Source organism: Triturus cristatus, chromosome 3_2 (genome assembly GCF_964204655.1).
Source record: "Triturus cristatus chromosome 3_2, aTriCri1.1, whole genome shotgun sequence".
NCBI classification, from domain to species: domain Eukaryota; kingdom Metazoa; phylum Chordata; class Amphibia; order Caudata; family Salamandridae; genus Triturus; species Triturus cristatus.
Window position 1 is genome coordinate 298,633,798 of NC_140584.1, and position 19,948 is coordinate 298,653,745.

The following is a 19,948-nucleotide window of genomic DNA, read 5'->3' on the forward strand; positions in this document are numbered from 1 at the left end:
AAAATGGACAAGAGCAAAACCAGAGGGGAGAGTGACGGGGCTGAGCATGCCAGCCAATGGAGACTGTAGAGTAAAACGATGCGCTATGAAAATGAAGCGTGGAGAAGATGAGACAGGTGAGAGGACAAGAGCTAATGGAGGTGCGTAGATTAGAGGAGTTGGAAATTATGGGCGCCAATGACCTGGAGAAGCAGGTACAACTAAGAAAGGAGGACGCGCGGTAAGGTGAAAGGTCAAGACACAAGGGAAGATAAGAAGGAGAAGGTGTAAGACAGAAAGAGACGTAATAAAGAATATATAGAGAGAAGGTGACTCAATGAAGCGTCTGGTGAGGGAAAGTAGAGAGGGAAGTTAAACGGCGAAGAAGAAAGTAGGCGAGAGTTGAGAGAAAGGGGAGGGGACAGTCAGAGCGGAAAGAATACAGAAAGGAGACAGAACAGGTAGAGGACAGAAGCCACAGCACAGGGGAGGGGGGAGAGAAAAATGATCCACAGAGGTGTGACAAATTATTTTAAACTATGACTTAGAGCAAAGAAAGTAGAGTGGGCAGAGTGTGTTGAAAAGTGACAAAAAGCGAAGAGGACAGGAAATGTTCAGATTGGCAGGGAGTGGAAGGGGTATGGAACAGAGATGGCAGTGTATGAATAGAACGGGCTGTGTGTGAGTAGAAGGGGTAGAAAAGGAAGGCAGTGAATGAACAGACTGGGCAATGTGTGAGCAGAGAAGGTAGGGTTTGTTCCAGGTGGGTACAAAGAATCTGTGTATGAATAGTAGGTGCTGGGAGCCGAGAGGAGTGTGTGACGAGAATGGGCAGAAGACAGTGAGTGTTCAGAGAGGGTAAGGATAGGAGGACCAGTGTGTCTACAGAAGGGGCAAGAGTGCATGGGGGAAGAGCAAAGATTTGGCATTTAAAGGCATTGATTATTCTTAAAATGAATGGAAGTGCATACAGTTCACAAGTGGATTAGCCGCTGCATTCCAGTAGCATCTGTAGTTCTACACAAGATATATTTGAAATGGGGTTATGCAAACTGTATCGGATCAATAATTGTCTGAACCTGGCTCCCATGGTAGTCCGCATACTAGCAGAGTGGGATTAAAGCTTTCCACTCGTGATATGAAGGTAGTAGGACCGGTTTAAATAAAAACAGGGAACATTCCCGTCTATAAAACATCTCTGAGGTAAGGGAATACTCTATTGTTTTAAGAGCATGCCCGTCCTAAATATCCATACTTCATTAACAGATGTATTAGTTGGATCTCGATTGTGCAAGTATTCTCGAGATTCCAAAGATTTCCCGTTGCAGAACGTGGAAATCTTAGAACCTTGACCTGGTCCCCAAGGCAGCGGAGACGGGAATGTTCCCTGTTTTTATTTAAACCGGTCCTACTACCTTCATATCACGAGCCCATTTTAACACGGATACATAGGATGGCAGATTAAGAGGCTTGTACCCTTATGTTCCCTATGAATCTATCGTACTCCCGCAAAGAAATATAAGGGAAGGAATCTACGAGTACCTACCGTTCGGATGTACTGGCTAAAATATAAGATTTTCTATACTTTGGGAGATCATAATTAACTGTCCTGAAGAAGGTGGTCTTCTATCCTTAGTTCTCCACCGAAACGCGTCGACGCAACCTAAAAGGGAGACGATAGATTGGAATGACATCTGTTCTCCGAGAAAATCAAACATTAAGTATCCATTGTAATGAGAATAGTTGATCTAGGTCATTTGTCTTCCTTTTGTATTTTGATTAGAAAACATCTTTCTTACGTGTGTTCTCCCTGTGTTTACAAATGGTTTTTAGGATGAAATTGTTTTAGTGTATATTTTTACTGTATATTTTTTTACTGTACATTCTTTATATTCTGATGTGATTCATTTGTGTACTGTCCAACAAACACAATATCAGGCGCCGACTTTATTGTCTTGTGATTACTATATAAAAATGTTTTTATTATGTCATTGTTTCTAATAAAATATAGAAATTTTTAATTACAACGAGTCCAGATTTGGTCAAGATTATGGTGTTTGTTCTGGTGATTGATTGTTTGGTTGTGAGTAAGAATCTGTGAGTTTACCTGGTGACGTGCCAAATAGGGGAATTCTTCTCTTGACTTTTGTCTATTGGTGCTCTACCCCTATTTGCGGCAGAGAGCCCCTCTCTTTTACGTTGTTATATCACTATAAGGAAACTACAGGTGGCACAGAATTGTGCAGCCAGGCTGCTGTATCACACCCCCTATCGGCAATCAGTCAAGTCAGTCCTAAAAAAACTTCACTGGCTGCCAATAAACTAACGGATCAAGTTGAAAGCTTTCTGCATAGCGCATAAAACACTTTGGGGGAAAAGGTCCCAAGATAAATCACTCTCTTATGACCTTCTACCACCCAACAAAATGTCTCCGGTCAGCCAGCCAGTTTCTGGCAGTGATACCAAAAATTAAGAGAGTACGATCAGGTGGTCGCACATTTTCTCACAACGCTGCCAAACTATGGAATACTCTTCCCGTCCAGCTGCGTGCAACTATTCACCATCTTTTCTTCCGGAGGCAGCTGAAGACTTGGTTTTTTCAGAGTCTGCCTTAATTAGTTCATCTTTTGCTCTGCTTGTCACTGATCGCGCGGGGATGCCTAAGGGTAGCCAGGTGCTCTATAAATATTAATAATAATAATATCCATTGAGCCAGGTAAATGGTTGGGGAAATACTGGATGATGAACTGTTTGATCATGAGTCCAAGAAAACAATTGTAGTCTTTCAGGATGACATACCGTTGAGGACAGTATTGGAAGTAAGGACACCCACATGAGGTACAGCTTTTGATTCTGTTAGGGATGCAGATCTTTCCCATGTATCAGACACCGTATGGACTAAGGGTCTCCATGGTGTAGGCCGTATTTGTACATATACACCATTCAGAATTACACTAAAGGAAGGTGCTATTCTTCCTAGCATGAGACAGTATCCTTTTTCTAAAGAAGCAGATGAGAGCATCGCAGCTACTATACAGGCCTCACTAGAGCAAGGATTGACTTACCCTCGAGTATCTCCCTGTAACATCCCAATTAATCTGCTAACGAGGGTAATACCTGGCGTACGTTTCAAGACCTTGGCTTCCCTGAATGATGTAGTAAAACCAGAATTTCCAATTGTTGCCAACCTTTCCATCATTTTGACAAATATTCCTCAGGATGCAAAATTTGTCTTTGTTATAGATCTCAAGAATGCCTTTTTAGCATTCCTTTCCATCCAGACAGCCATTATTTGTTAGCTTTTTCTTATCGTGGGACTCAGTATTTGAGTTTAACACAGTACATTGTAGCAGTATGTCAAAAAGCAGTGTAGGAAAGATACCATGTCTCTTTTGGTTACTCTCCCATAGACAGGTTACAAGGTAGCAAGCGAGAGACAAAGTTCAGTATTGTCAGGAGGAAGTCCATTACTTAGGACAATTACTGTCAGCTTCTGGTCGACAAGTGACTCCTGAGACAGCAGCATCTATATGTCAAATGACTGACCTAGAAACTGTTAAGGGAATGCAGAAGTTTCTTGGTCTCTGTAATTATGTGAGACAATGGGTCTTTGGTTACAGCACTTTAAATGGCGCCTTAGCTGGTTTCTATTAAACATGTGAAAGACAGAAACAATAAGATAATGTGGACACCAGAAATGAGGGAGACTTTCCAAAAATTGAAGACTGAAATAACAAATGCCCCAGTTTTGGGGACTCCTGACTACACCAGGCGTTTTATCTCTTTTGTCGTTGCAATGGTCAAGTGATGACAGCTGTCCTTTTGTAGAAATATTCCTTAGGGCATAATCCATTGTATATTTTAGTGGACAGTTGAATTCAGTGATGAGAGGACATTATCCTTGCGAGCAAGCTCTTGCAGTGCAGAAGAGAACCCCATTGTTAAGGAGGCACCTTTGACGCTCTATGTAGAACATTCAGTGTTTGCTATCATTCAGAAGGCTAAGACTACTCTAACTACACAGTGTGTGTCAGGATATGAGGTGATAATATCACTACCATCTTTGAAGATTGTCAAGTGTCATACAGTGAATCCTGCTACATTCTTTGCTCATCCTATATTACACTCTGAGGATGATGCGGATGACTGTGCAAAGTATATTCCTAAAGAATATAGTCAGGCAACAGAGGATCCTATTCCAGATAGCATAGTCTATTTTGTTGATGGTTCTTCCAATGTTGACCAAGATACAGGAGTAAGACATACAGGTGCAGCAGTAGTCAGAGCACAACAACATGATTTTCAGACACACTCCACATAGTAGAGTAATTAACACTACCAGCACATTATTCTGCACAAGCTCAGAGTTCATAGCCTTGATAACGGCTGATAAGCAAGCAGTGGTGGATGGAGACATTTGAAAGTGGTGGGGCGTAAAATGTTTGCCGTACTGCACTGCGGCGAACGAGCGAGCCCGAACAACCTACATGGGGTAAAAAGAGAGGATAAATGGTGCATTTTCAAGCAAATTTGAGGAAGCAGGAAGGTTAATAAAGCAATGACAGGCTGCTACAGTTTGTCTCAAACCCTTGCACCAGCTTCTCGAATGGTCACAGGAAGGTGGTCAAAACATGCTGTCCATCTGCTCTATGACAATCAAATAAGCACGGCTTCCTGTGATCAAGCCAAGGAGGTGGTGTTACGTTTTGCCTGACTTCGAATTTCATCGACAAATATCGATGTGTACAATGAGTGGCACCTCTAAAGTTGAACTACAACACATAATGCATAAAAGCTGCGAAGGAACGGTAAATTATTAAGTTCACCCAAAAAAACGTCAGAATGCAAGATCCAATCCACACAATGTCCTGCCAGACAGAATTGACTCAGGCGCATGGTGGATCGATTGGACTATAGCTCACGGCTCAGGTAAACAAAATCTTCGGAGTAAGCAATGCCACAGTAGAGCCACTCACACATGGTGTGTTGCAATCTTATAGTACGCTCAACAGTAAAATGGCGATGCAACAAGTGCACTCACCCTTAATTGTCTTCAGTCAAGTGTTCTAGACAACATGGGTCTGAGTAGTAAATATCACTGTATACGTTTCCTGTATGCACGCCACTATGTCTGTGTATTTTGTTCATACTCATCAATTAACTAATCAATCGAAGAGACCTGCACCACCGGAATTCCACTTTATTAAGTTTCACCCAGTGACTCACACTCCTACCAGCAGCTGAAATCTTTCGGTAAAACACCTTGGGCGTATGAGAAATTACCAGTGGAATCAACCTAGGTATTCCTGATTCCCACGGCAAATCCTCATTTGTCAGTAGAGCCCCAGGGTTCCACTTGTACTCCTTGTGAATTCACGACCAGAGTAAGCAGCACCTTAGTATCTCTAAACTGAAAGTAGGGCGCAGAGTTACCGGGTGAATTACCAGAGCACTGGGAATGAGGCTCTTTGCAGTCTATCTAACATCCATGAGATGTAATACGAGGAAGCCTAATGTGATGGTGCCTCTCTTGGCGGTGAGCATTCTAATGCAAGCTATTACCTAGCAGGCAATGGAATTAGCAATTGCAGAAAAAGGAAATCTTGCTCTAATCGTTCAGGAGAAGTCACATGCTGCCATTTAGCAGCCAGCAAAGCACCTGGAAAACTGTCATGGCGCACCGTAGACCTGCCAGAGTTCTAATGCAGCACAAAAGCCTCTTTTGAATTCAGATTTAGACTAAAATAAAGAGCATGAATTTTACGTATTTTGGATTTCTGTGGTGAGAAAGGTAGTAACCTTGTAGCAGACACTGCTCATCAAGGCCTGCCTACTGCAGCAGGCTGTTTTTCTGTTCTCTCTAGGAGTCGCGCTCGCAGGGGGTAGCTGTACCCGCTGTGGTGTAAGCATCCTTCGTTTGGCAGTGGTTAAAGTGCCAGTAGGGGAGCATTTGCAAGGAAGCCTCCTCTGACAGAGTGTAACTAAACTGCGCAAAAAGACGCGTGAAGCTGGGGTAGGGCCACGGACTGAGCAGGACAAATATCAATTCCAGCCAATGACAGGAAGAATACGACCATAGGCCATGAAAAAGAAATACACACTAGGATGAAATCAAAATAAGTGACAATTTTCATGCATGCTGAAAAAAGGAAAAGCGTTAAGCATACACATAAACATATGACCACGGCTAGTGATGGACGAGCTTGCAAATCTGAATAAATATCACACTGAAAAGATCCTTTGTGTTGTATACACCCTGTGTCTTCCCAACTGCGAGCCTGGAACTAGTTTTTGGAAGTTGCAGGATGGCTGCTGCTTTTAGCTAGGGCGATACTCACTGCATAAATGGAGGAGAGCGAAAACAGCTCAGAAGGATTTACACTGCAGTGAAAGTTGTAGGACATACATCTCAATTCCGCAAAGGATAGTCAAAGATAACATTATAAGAGGTTGCATTGCCCAAAACACACAATCCTACACTACAGCCGCGGCCGACATGCTCGCCGGTGGGGGGGATGTTCGCGGGTGGGGAATAAAAAAATAAAAATAAAACATACCTTACCGCCTGGTATCGCGACGCCTCCGCTCCTGGCCGGTGTAATGGTGCAGCAGGGGCCTGCACGTGTTCCTACTGCTTTCCTGCAGGAACAGGAAGCAGCCAGCCAGCCTCCCTCCCCTACCCTAAGCGAATCACAATGCTGCAATGGCAGCGTTGTGATTGGTGTGGCGCAGCAGAGAGCGCCCCAGCCGTTTGGCTGTTGGGTGGCCATTTTCTCTCTGTAGGCTGCATGCAATACTATCTCCAAATGTACCACATTAAGACACATAATTTGCCTTTTCTTGCCACATAATTTAGTCAAACGTGATGCATAATTTGTTCTTCAGCTATCGCATAATTACAGTGGCCCTGACCTTAAGTCTCTTTCTTAATGTCTTTCGAATCTAACCTGTCCTCTCTTGATTTTTTCAAAATCATGCAAACGCTCTCACGTAGGGCATTTCAGAGACTCTGTTTTGGTTAACTTTAGGATTCTAATAAAGAGCTAGAGTGCTAACTTACCTAGGAAAATGTGGCAGTAATGTGATATATAATGTTGAACAGACTAGCTTTAAAACGCTTGATCTGGTGGATAGTGTCATCATCGGGTCTTATCACTTGAGTATCCTGTTTAACAACCATGGTCCTGATGAAAGCTGCGAGACCTGCAAGGGTGCAAATTTGCCGAAACATGTCGACCTGAATACCAGGTGTTGTGGACTACTAATTTGCCCATATCAACATCAGATAGCTTTTAACCATACCCAGTTTTTATTAAAACATCTCATCATTTTAGACACATGCCACTGTTGTTACACAGACAGTCTCTCTTCTGGTGGAGCATGTAGTATCACTTGAAGAACAGGACACTCGAGTGATAATACCCGAAGATGACGCTATCCACCAGATCACGCAAGCAGAGATAAACACACACTGCAGGTCATGACAGCGTGGTTGAGGGTCTCAAGAACCCTTTTTTCAGAGTCTCTAGTACCAAGACACGTGTGGTTCATTCCCCCCTCTCTGCTTTATGGTTTTTGGTCAATATATGCAGGAAGTTGACTGGACCTCTGCTTCTCCCTCCCTCCGTCTTGATTTGAATGATAGCTTTAAAATGTCCCACATTCCTAAGCAGCAAAGATTCTAATCAGAGCGGGTACCAGGTTCCAGAAATAGGGGAGGCAGTAAAAACATATTCTGTGTGATGTTAGACAATAGTCATTAGAATTTAAAAACTAGACAGCTGCCAATTGGCCCATGTCTTCTGTGGCAGCATTAGCCAAACCTTGCTTTTAAATCAACAACTTCACATGGAAATTACCTGAGCATCAATCTATACAGCACTGCAGAACTATTTGCGATGTTCTCTCCATCACTGCAAAGATAGATCACCTTTGGGCACAGTAACACATACTCATTTGTCCTTGGTAACGGTTAGCCCCCTTGAATGAAATGCATCTTTTATGTCCTCAATCAATATTCTCCCCATATTTTATGATGTGCTCCGGTTGACTGGAGGACCTTCCAATCTGAATGTGAGCTATGTCTGGAATCCTGGTTTTGGGCTTGCGACAATGAGTCAGTGACACAGACACAGCCATGTGGAGTTTCCAAAGCAAGGCAAAACATACTGAACAAAGTTTATGTAAAGAATGTGTGACACCAGGTCACAAAGAGACTTACCTTAAGACCAAATTCTGATTCCTTGCTACGTGGTCCTGTTGTCTATCATGCAGATTTTGCTCTGAGTTTTTCGGCGGCAGCCTAGATACAAACCTTTCTATCTAAGAATAAGAAAGCACTACATTAAAAGTTCTAGTAGGCACTTATCACTCTAACATGAGTCCCAATTCACCAGTAAACAATACCAGCCAGCATTAGAAAGCCCTAGGAGTGTATACACTTCGAAATACAGTTGAAACTGCACCACCCACATCCAGGAAACTGGCCCAGAAAATAGTCTCAACTCAAGCGCAATCCTCAGCTTACAACCCACAAACTGCAAACAACTCAATCGGCAAACTGCTTTCAATATACAGGTAAGCTAAGAGGGGCTGACCTATGGTTAGCCATGACACTATATAGATATGCACTTCCATAGATCACTGTACTGGCCCAAAATAATACTAAAACCATAATATGCAATGGTCAGCAGCAAACTGTAATTTACACCTCTTAACTTCACTAAGGTCATATCTACCATGAGGGTTGTCAATAGTCAGCACTGTACAGCCAAAACAAAATAGACATAAAAAAACAAGCATGGAATAACTGGAAAGATCAGTCACACGTTGTAACCTTGTAGGACTTTAATATAATCAACCACTGCAGGTCCTCAATATCTATACAATCTGACAGCTTCTTTGCATTTCACAACAAGCATTGGCATAGCAAATAGGTCTCACCTTTGGGACCTTACAAGTGTTTAGCCATGCAGCAGTTGCATAACTAAATGCTTATAAGGTCCCAAAAGCGAGACCTATTGGCTATGCCAAGCAGCCGCGAAAGTGATCGCGATCAAACATCAAAGCGGCTGCGAAAGTGAAAGTAATCACGGTCAAGCGCGGCGCACGTACCCGCGCACATGCACTGTAGCTCTAGGCTGGCCTGGTAGCACTTTTTTTGGAGTCCTCTCAAAAAGTCTTGCCAGACCAGCGCATGCGCTGGGTCAGGCGAGACCTAAAAACACAGATATGGGATGAAAATTAAAAAGCCCATACCAACAGCACTCTCCAGTTCTCTCTCCCTCCAACCATGTCAACTCTGGACCACAACTATACACAAAATCTCAGATTAGACACAGTCCAAATGGCATTTTATATGATATATTGCAGGCTATCTCATATTAAATACCATAAAGGGACCAGCAGAGCTGCTCAACAGTACCAGAATACTGAAAATCATAAAACTGTGCATCTGTCTCTCAGACTTCATCATCCAACACACTGATACGCCTTGCAGCGCATAAAGCGATACCTCGCTTTGGTGTAATGACGCACGACATTTAAACACTTCCCACATAGGATCAAAACAAAGAAAACATCCTTCCAACCACACACCCTACACACTGTACCATGCTATTCATGAAGACAAGCACTTCAGCGCCCCCCTTTAGCACTATTTAAATGCTGCAATACCATACAAGCATGCTACCATACAGTTAAATACTCTTCACCGCTCATAGTGCATTTGAGAGATAGCATTTGTAAATTAGAACATACAAATTCAACCATAAGGTGATTAGAAAGGATTCCCTTTAAAAAACTAAAAAACTTCCTTAAGTTCTTGCCATTGTACACAACAAGAGACCCTTTTCATTTTAGTCACTATACTGTGTTCATAGAACAGCGATTCAAGCGAAACATGATCCAGAATTAACAGACAATAGCAGTTTGAACAAACACTGGTTTATCTGATTAGTTGCAGCTTGCAATAAACTCACACTAAGTTTCAACTGGTATAAACAGATTTAAATTGTTACAAATATCTAACTAAGTAATACGTATTGTTTAACACCATAACAAGGGAGAAATACCAAGGTGGCCTAGTAAAGATTTGAAGCTGACAGGTTACAGTTACAAATAGCCAGCTATTTACAACTTTCGATAGCGCCCTCTACATGTCCCCTGGCAGTCGAGAGCATGTGCATGCACAGTTCTTTTTCACTGTGGCCGTTTAGTCAGAAGAAGCAACAGATGGAGGCAGAGACTTCCCAGTGTGCAGTAAACAAAAGCCTGGAGAGTGATTACTGCAGCTCTTGCAGGCCTTTCAGCAGTCATGTTAGATCAAACCCAGAACACTCCATCCAAATGGGACTGGAAAGCTTCCCAAGACCCACTGGTCCTGAGGAGAATGGGGTGGGGTTAAGGGGGCACAGAGTCTCCTGGGTGACTACAGATGCCCTCCAGTATATTTAGGCTGGTATCCTCGGTCCGTGGCAGTAACTTCAGGGGAGGAATAACTTCACAAGGAAAGTACTTTAAGACAGCTGAATTATTTTCAGTATTGAAAGACCTCAAGATGCACAACCAATACATTGCTAATCAAGGTAAATTTTATTTAACTCTGATGGACCCCATTAGGTCAAGAAAATGGGGATGATCACACAAGGCTCTTGGAAGTGGGGGCCTTGATGTGAAACGTCTCGGCAAATGATGCATGGCATGCATTTTGCGGGCTGTTTTAGTAAGGCCTTATTTAACAAGCTTACCAATACACTTCCAGGCCAGGAAGGAGGACAGACTAATGAGGAACTCATCCCTCATTTGGGACTCAAGCAGCGTAGATGGTGAATGGTTCTTTTCGGTCCTTTTTGAACAGGTACCAGTTCAGGGAGCTAGGCTCTGGGGCTCCCCTTCTATGCATGGGCTCCGGTATCCCAATCCACAGCTATGAGGCGTCTTCCTTCAAAGCAGATTTGGGCAACGCCTTAGCTGTGGGTGACATAATGACTGACACTTTTATTAAAACATCTGGGGCCGGTCTCTATGAAAAGTTACCAGAGCTTAGAACAAAAAGTTCTTATGCACTGGTAGTCAGTTCAGTTGCATTAGGTGGTCAGAAACAGAAGTATGACGAGGGAGTTTGAGTACCAGTCATGCTACTGCATGTTGAACTACCTGCAGTCTGCTGATTAAGTATTTAGGTAAACCTTTTTTATTTTGTTATTATGAACTGCAAGCACAACATTTTCGTATGCAAACAGTACAAGGGGTCATGCACAGAAACCATCACACACAAAAATTGCAACATAAAGTGAATACCATTACACAGCAGTAAGGCTCATAGGTACGTGGCCACACAAATTAGAGTTGAAAATCTTTTGCCCAAAAACACACCACGGGGGCAGGAACTGGAAAATAAAGGAAAGGTGAAGGCCTAAAGCGTCATGGAGTGTCAAATAAAGGGGAAGTTATACATAGCATGACATGCATCGAAAACCCGAATACAGCTGTGGAGGGACAATACAAGGATTTAGGTAAATCTAGATAAAGACTTTTCCTTAATCAATGCACCACTATTTTAGGGGTCTCTAGTGGAAGAAAGTCAAGCAACTTCTACAATTACTTTTTCAATTAAAAACAAGTTCCTGTCACAGCAAGCATTTGCGAGTGAAAATACAAGTCCTCATCTAATTTCAATCCTAAATTCCTTGCTGCCGTTTCCCATGGGATGAGGGGTTGGCTAAATCCTCTGGACACCAGTCAGCGGCAGAGAATGCATTATTTCTTGCAAAAAGTACAAACTCCGCTTTATCTACATTACGTTTTAAACGGCTAAGATGCATGTATTCTATGACTTGAGTTAAGCATTCGCTAAAATAATTTCCTGTTCCTGCAAACATTTTTGTCAAGGGATAGAATCAACTGGGTATCATCATCATAAAACAGCAGTCCTTAACATTTTGACATCTGTGGACCCACAAATGGGTCACTACTGGAAGTTGGGAACTCCCCCCCCCCCCCCCCCCCCCCAAGCAATTTCTCTATTTCGACCCTCAAAACTATAAACCAAAATACAGCAACAGTATATTCGAAACAGTTGTGAATCCCCCGAGGGGTCCACAGACCACAGGTTAAGAACAGCTGGCATAAGAGATAACTGTGATTCCAAAGGATTCTATGAGTAAAGCTAACATGTTCATATAAATTCTAAATAGGGTAGGTCTTAAAGATGGACCCTGAGGCACCCCATACTCAAGTAGTTGGTCTCCTGAGTTAAAAGAGGAGACTGTCATCGCCCGTTTTCTGTTACAGAGAAATGATCAAAATGATTGCAAAGCGGTGCCACAGATTTCAAGGTCACTAACAAAAGAGCGTGTGACACCATTTAACATGCAGCCAATAGAGCCATAATGGTCAGGGCGGCGTTCTGACCTTTATCTAACATTCTGATGGATTTAGATAATTTAAGGGAAAAAACTACTTAAATGCAGTGTTGCGGTCTAAAGAGTGATTGGGAAGTGTGAAGTAAACAACTATTTCAAGACCTACTTAATTATAACATACCATAACATACTCAAAATCTTTGTGTTATGTTCATTTGTTCAATTATTCCTATAAAGTGTCATGTTAACTTCCACAAACGTAGTTATGAACGTATTAAATGCTAACTGTTGCTTTCTATTTGCTTGAAGCTTGCTCGGACATTGAAATGCTTGTAAAACGTTCAATGAATTAGCATTAGCAGGCCGGAAGCCATGTCTTGTACTTTGCACATTTTCTTAGAGTGTAGCTATGTTTTCAAACTTGGAAAGGTGAGTGGGATTTGTGAGAATAAGGAGACCAGTACTGTACACATAATGTATACCTTCCTCTCAAGCCCGTTCTGCACTTCTTTGAGTGTGAGATCCTGACACCTGCACGTTAAATATGTTTTCGCTGAGTGGCAAGTTTCTATTATGTGATCAGGAGACTTGTTTTGAGAGAAATTGTATATGTATACCAGCTGATCTTACATGAATTTTAGTTTTAACTGACCGTTCTCCATCAAGAGCCCTGGCGACTTGAAATGACAGTTTTCTTTGATCTTTTGCTACATGCCCTTTTGCATTAAACATTAGCTGGATGTTAGACCCGGCCCTCGTAACATAGCTAGACATGACCCCTGCACCTCACACCAGCCCCCAAACCCACGGCCTAGCCGATCCTCCCCACCAGAACTCACACGCACCCAACCCAGACTTCCCGTCCGTGGCCTTCCTCCCTTCGGCCACACCGGGCCCGCGTGCCCACTTCATGCATCAAGATGGCCGCCCGGCCCCAGCGCGACCCGGGCCTAGAGGCGCCACTCCGGCTGGAGGACACCACGCTCCCCTTGGGATGAGAGAGGGAGGAGCAGTTTCTATCACACCTCTGCGCTTCCCTGGGACGGTGGGTTTCGATCGACCTGCCGGCCTCCCCGAGGGCTGGCTCCACGCCTGCTGGGCGTCTGGGACTCCTCCCGACCCAGCCCTGAAAGGATCAAAAGACAATGGCAGGAAACCCCAACGAGCGACCCCCAGGTGACAAGACCCCTGCCTGCACAGACTCCGGACATCAAAGAGGAGTCGCCCTATAACAAGGGGTGCTCTGGGACTGTCCGGCAGATTCGCCTTGGAACACCTGAGCCCTGCTGAGTGACTCGCGGCTCCCTGAAGATCGTAAGACCTCCGAACTTGTGCTTGAGCCCTGCTGAGTGACTCGCGGCTCCCTGAAGATCGTAAGACCTCCGAACTTGTGCTTGAGCCCTGCTGAGTGACTCGCGGCTCCCTGAAGATCGTAAGACCTCCGAACTTGTGCTTGAGCCCTGCTGAGTGACTCGCGGCTCCTCGAAGATCGTAAGACCACCGAACTGGTAACCGAGCCCCGCTGAGTGACTCGCGGCTCCCACAGCACAGACTCTCTTGGTCCCGCCGGACCCCACGACGACAAGCGTATCCCCCAGCTCGAGGATTGTGAGCTGTGCGCCGGGTACGCTCCTGCATTTTGATTCTTATCCACAAAGACTGTCCCGCTACCTCCTGAACCCCTTCCAAGACTCTGTGAGCCCACGCTCTGCTTGTATATATTTGCCTAGCTGATCATAAAGATCTTACCACTTCGATTTGATAAAGATTTGCTCGTAAGAACTCTTCGTGTGGTGTCTCTCTGTCGTGTGGTGCAGAGTGTGCGATCCTAGATACGAGGTTCCTCCCCTGAGGAGTCTCCCGCCAGTGCCCGGCTACGATACCTCGAGGGTGGGTCTCAGGGCAGTCAGGGCCCCCTCCGGGCCCCTCTGAGGTCGCCTTCTAACATTGGTGGCAAGCGACGGGATTCGGGCCCATAATCTAGAGACTACCGACAAAGATGGCAGAAGGAAACGCCGTGGTTCTCGTAGAAAACGACGCCAGTACCGTGTTCCAGGTAGAACAGCTGGAAGAGTACACTCACAAGGAACTAAAACAATTCTGTAAGGAACTCAGAATCGCTACCACTGGTCTCAAAACCAAAGAAGATATGCAAAAGGCCCTGAAAGCTTGGGTGGATTCCGGAGCCTCCTGCCCAGAAGGAGCGGGGGAGCCCCACAACGAAGCGGAACCCTCCCAAGGAGAACGCAACAGCAACCAGGTGCGAGGCTTCGAACCAGACGGGGGCCTATCCCCGGAGGAACTCGCAGACAGAGAAAAAAGTCGCCATCACGAGCTCGAATTAGCCAAACTCAAAATTGAGGGCGAGTTGAAATTAGCCGAGAAAAAGCTAGCAGTAGAACAGTTGCGAGTACAAGGAGAACTAGAAGAGAAGAAACTCCAACGAGAACACGAGGGAAGGAGACTTCAACTGGAACATGAACGCAGCCTGAAGGAGATAGAATTGAAAGCGAGAAGCGAAGAAACGCGGCCCTCGGGGAACCGGGAGGCGGCCGCGCCGACGGAGCAGAAGGTCCACATTCCCAAGGATGTGGTCAAAGAATATTACAAGAATGATGACATTCAGCAGTGGGTCCGGGCCTACGAGGTCGCCATGACCTCCCATCGGGTCCCGCAGAAGGATTGGGGGGCTGAGTTATGGGGACGATTCCTGAGCGAAGGAAGAGACACCCTGCTCGACCTACCCACCTCCATGCAAACATCCTATGAACACATGAAAGCGGCCCTCCTCACAAGGTACGGCCTCACCCCGGAGATGTACCGCCAGCGGTTCCGGGACTGCAGAAAGATCCCGGGTACCACCTGGGTGGAATATGTGAATTTCTTCAGCCGCGCCTTCGATGGGTGGATCAAGGGCAGCAAGGTATCCACCATGGAAGAACTAACCGACCTTATGTTGTGGGAACACCTGGCAGCCAACTGCTTTGTGGAACTACGCCAGCATCTGCTCGACAGCAAGCTCACGGACCCAAGAAAGCTGGCTGTCGAGGCGGATCGCTGGACCAACACCCGGGTCTCCCGGGGCCTTGTAGGAGAGTACCCCCGAGCCAGTCAGGGACCACCCCGCCAGAGAGGGGGGGGGAACCAGGGAGGGCAGAGAGAGTCCCAAGCTAGTCCACCGAAGTCCCAACCTCCGTCTTTCCCGGCACTCCCACCAGCTGTATCCGGCCCCCCCCTTAGACGGGGGCACCGGGTAACCATCACTTGTTTCCGTTGCCAGAAGCCCGGGCATTACGCCAACGACCCTGAATGCCCCATGGCCCCACGCACCACTCCGGCAACACCCCCTGCTAGACAGATAGCCAATGTAGCCCTGGGGGAGGAGGTTGAGGAGGCCGAGGAGTGGGAACCCGCAGCTATGGCCCTAGTATCCCTGGGAGATAGGGAGATGGTCCCTGGGAGCCTCCTGCCCTCTAACACCAAGAAATATGGGCAGCTCGTAAAGATCAATGGCCACCAAGTAGAAGCCCTCCGTGACACCGGGGCCAGCATCACCGGTGTCCTCAGCCACTTAGTACACGAAGACCAGGTCCTCCCCAATGTCTTTTGCCCTGTCATCTCAGCCGACAACACAGAAAGCCTATGTAAGGTAGCCCTGGTGCCCTTTGAGTGGGGAGGGGTGGTCGGTAAACTAAAAGTTGCAGTGAGAACCTCCCAGCCCGTCGACTGTCTCCTGGGGAACGACCTGGAAAGTTCCCCCTGGGGACAAGTTGAGCGCAAGACCCACCTAGGGATGATGGGCCTCCCTGAGTGGGTGTGCGCCACCACTCGATCTATGACGGCTCGACTGACCCCCCTGAGGGAAGTCGACGATGCCCCGATCTCTGAAGATAGGATGGTCCCAGCCGAGGGTCCCCCCATTCCCCCACCAGCAGAGCCGATCGCCAGTGACGAACACCCGCCTTCCGACTCCACCCCAGTCACCGAGGTAGGCGACCTGCCCGAATTAGCCCATTGGCGCCACGAGGGGGGCCCCTCCCGAGAAGAATTCTGCCGAGAACAGGCTACCTGTCCCTCCCTGGTCGGGCCCCGGCAACAGGCAGAGGCCCAGGCCGCAGGCGACCAGACGGGGACGCACCGGGTGTATTGGGAGAATGACCTTCTGTACAGCGAACAAAAGTCGGTGGAGTTAGGGTCCGGCCGGGTGCTGGTGGTACCCCTACGCTTCCGAAACCTCCTCCTGGGCTTGGCCCATGATGTTCCCCTCGCAGGCCACTTGGGCCAGGACAAAACATACATTCGCCTCGTGACCCACTTCTACTGGCCCAGAATGAAAGCAGATGTAGGAGCCCACTGCAAGTCCTGTCCCACGTGCCAGGCCAGTGGGAAGAGTGGAGGGAAGAGCAAGGCTCCCCTCCAACCCTTCCCTGTCGTCAGTACCCCTTTTGAGCGGGTCGGGATCGACATTGTAGGGCCCCTGGACCCCCCAACTTCCCAAGGGCACCGGTTCATCCTCGTACTGGTGGACCATGCCACCCGTTACCCTGAGGCCATCCCCCTGCGCACCGTCACGGCCCCCGTGGTGGGCCGGGCGTTGATGGGAATCTTCTCCCGCATGGGTTTCCCCCGCGAGGTCGTGAGCGATCGCGGTACCAACTTTATCTCCCGATACATGAAGTCCTTATGGCAACAATGCGGGGTGTCCTATAAGTTCACCACCCCGTACCACCCCCAAGGAAACGGCCTGGTAGAGCGGTTTAACCGGACTCTGAAGGGGATGATCGCGGGCCTGGAAGAGCCCCTCCGGCGTAAGTGGGACATCCTGCTCCTCTGCCTTCTATTCGCATACCGCGAAGTTCCCCAGAAATCCTTGGGGTTCAGCCCCTTTGAGTTACTCTACGGGCACCCCGTCAGGGGGCCCCTCAGCCTGGTCAAGGAAGGTTGGGAGGCGGCGCCCCGAAGCCCCCCCCAAGATGTGTTCCGTTACGTCCTGGCCCTCCGGAATCAGACTAGAAGGTTCCTGGAGATGGCCGAGGCCAACCTGGAGGCAAGTCAGGAGGAGATGAAGCGCTGGTACGACCAGAACGCCACTCTGGTCGAGTTTCAGCCGGGCCAGCAGGTATGGGTCATGGCCCCCGTGAAACCCGGCGCCCTCCAGGATAAATGGACCGGGCCCTTCAAGGTGGTTGAGCGGAAGAGCCAGGTCACGTACTTGGTGGACGTCCAGTCCCCCTGGGACCCCCTCCGGGTCCTCCACGTGAACCGCCTCAAGCCCCACTTTGTGCGAACGGAGCTGAGCCTCCTACTGGCCACGGATGATGGGTCCGAGGAGGAGTCAGATCCTCTCCCGTATCTCCTGTGCACCAAAGAGAAGGACGGCTCCGTAGAAGGAGTGAACCTCGCCCCGTCTCTCACTCCCCAGCAACGTGAAGATTGCCGCCAGCTCCTAGGGCAGTTTTCGGACCTTTTCTCCCTGGTCCCTAGGGTCACCGACTGGTGTGTCCATGACGTGGATACCGGGGACAGTCCGCCAGTGAGACACCGGGCCTACCGAGTCCCTGATCGGGTCCGGTCCTGCATCCAAGCCGAAGTCTCGAAAATGTTGACCCTGGGCGTGATCGAACCCTCCGACAGCCCCTGGGCCAGCCCCGTGGTCCTGGTCCCGAAAGCAGCTGCCCCCGGGGTCGCGCCAGAACTCCGCTTCTGCGTGGACTACCGGGGACTCAATGAAGTCACCCGAGCCGAAGCCCACCCCATTCCCCGAGCCGACGAGCTCATTGACCGGCTCGGGGCTGCTCGGTTCCTCAGCACCTTCGATCTCACCTGCGGCTACTGGCAAATTGCGCTCACAGAAGGAGCCAAGGAGCGGTCCGCCTTCTCCACCCCGGATGGGCACTATCGCTTTCGCGTAATGCCCTTCGGGATGAAAAATGCCCCGGCCACCTTCCAGCGACTGGTAAACAGAGTCCTGGCCGGGCTGGAAAAATTCAGTGCCCCGTATCTCGACGATATCGCAGTTTTTAGCTCCGAGTGGAGTGAGCACCTCCAGCACCTTCGGAGGGTGCTGACCGCCCTGCGCCAGGCAGGCCTCACCGTGAAAGCCAGTAAGTGCCAGATTGGGCAAGGTTCGGTTAACTTACCTGGGGCACCAGGTTGGAAGCGGGCAGGTCGCCCCTCTACAGCCCAAAATCAACGCCATCCTAGCCTGGGAACCCCCCACTACCCAAACGGAGGTCCGAGCATTTCTGGGCCTCACGGGCTACTACCGGAGGTTCATCCGGAATTACGGCAGCTTGGTCGGTCCCGTCACGGGACTCACGTCCAAAAAACAGCCCAAGAAGGTGCAATGGTCCCCTGCCTGCCAAGAGGCGTTCGAGGCCCTGAAAAAGGCCATGTGTACTGCCCCCGTCCTCCAGGCCCCCGACTACTCCAAAGAGTTTGTGGTACAGACTGATGCTTCCGAGCATGGCATCGGGGCAGTCCTCTCCCAGGTAAATGACCAAGGCCTAGACCAGCCCGTAGCATTCCTCAGCCGACGACTATTGCCCAGGGAACAGAGATGGAGCACCATCGAGCGAGAGGCATTCGCCGTAGTCTGGGCCCTCAAGAAACTACGCCCTTACCTGTTCGGCACCCATTTCAAGGTCCAAACCGACCATCGCCCCTTGCGATGGCTCATGCGGATGCGAGGAGAAAACCCCAAGCTACTGCGGTGGTCAATCTCCCTCCAGGGGATGGATTTCACCGTGGAACACCGCCCTGGGACTGACCACGCCAACGCCGATGGCCTCTCCCGGTTCTTCCGCCTCAGCGAAGAGAACCCCCAAGAAGATGGGTAGTTCTCTCTAGCTTTCAGCTGGGGGGGGACGCGTGTTAGACCTGGCCCTCGTAACATAGCTAGACATGACCCCTGCACCTCACACCAGCCCCCAAACCCACGGCCTAGCCGATCCTCCCCACCAGAACTCACACGCACCCAACCCAGACTTCCCGTCCGTGGCCTTCCTCCCTTCGGCCACACCGGGCCCGCGTGCCCACTTCATGCATCAAGATGGCCGCCCGGCCCCAGCGCGACCCGGGCCTAGAGGCGCCACTCCGGCTGGAGGACACCACGCTCCCCTTGGGATGAGAGAGGGAGGAGCAGTTTCTATCACACCTCTGCGCTTCCCTGGGACGGTGGGTTTCAATCGACCTGCCGGCCTCCCCGAGGGCTGGCTCCACGCCTGCTGGGCGTCTGGGACTCCTCCCGACCCAGCCCTGAAAGGATCAAAAGACAATGGCAGGAAACCCCAACGAGCGACCCCCCAGGTGACAAGACCCCTGCCTGCACAGACTCCGGACATCAAAGAGGAGTCGCCCTATAACAAGGGGTGCTCTGGGACTGTCCGGCAGATTCGCCTTGGAACACCTGAGCCCTGCTGAGTGACTCGCGGCTCCCTGAAGATCGTAAGACCTCCGAACTTGTGCTTGAGCCCTGCTGAGTGACTCGCGGCTCCCTGAAGATCGTAAGACCTCCAAACTTGTGCTTGAGCCCTGCTGAGTGACTCGCGGCTCCCTGAAGATCGTAAGACCTCCGAACTTGTGCTTGAGCCCTGCTGAGTGAC

General features: G+C 48.6%; 1 protein-coding gene across 10 annotated transcripts in view; it reads right to left on the reverse strand.

Moving 5' to 3' along the window:
- The window catches only part of MED18 (mediator complex subunit 18), an 89,015-nt gene that overhangs the window by 13,778 nt on the left and 55,289 nt on the right, over positions 1-19,948 (reverse strand). For 3 of the 10 annotated variants that reach the window (XM_085647677.1, XM_085647679.1, XM_085647676.1), the window contains exons 2-3: positions 8,201-8,301; positions 1,526-1,642 (exon numbers count right to left, since the gene is read on the reverse strand). The exons of 2 other annotated variants lie outside the window; for them this stretch is intronic. The gene's annotated coding sequence lies outside the window, so the exon portion shown is untranslated. The remainder of the gene's footprint in view (positions 1-1,525; positions 1,643-8,200; positions 8,302-19,948) is intronic. 5 more of the 10 variants (XM_085647673.1, XM_085647674.1, XM_085647672.1 and 2 more) reach the window with 3 other exon arrangements.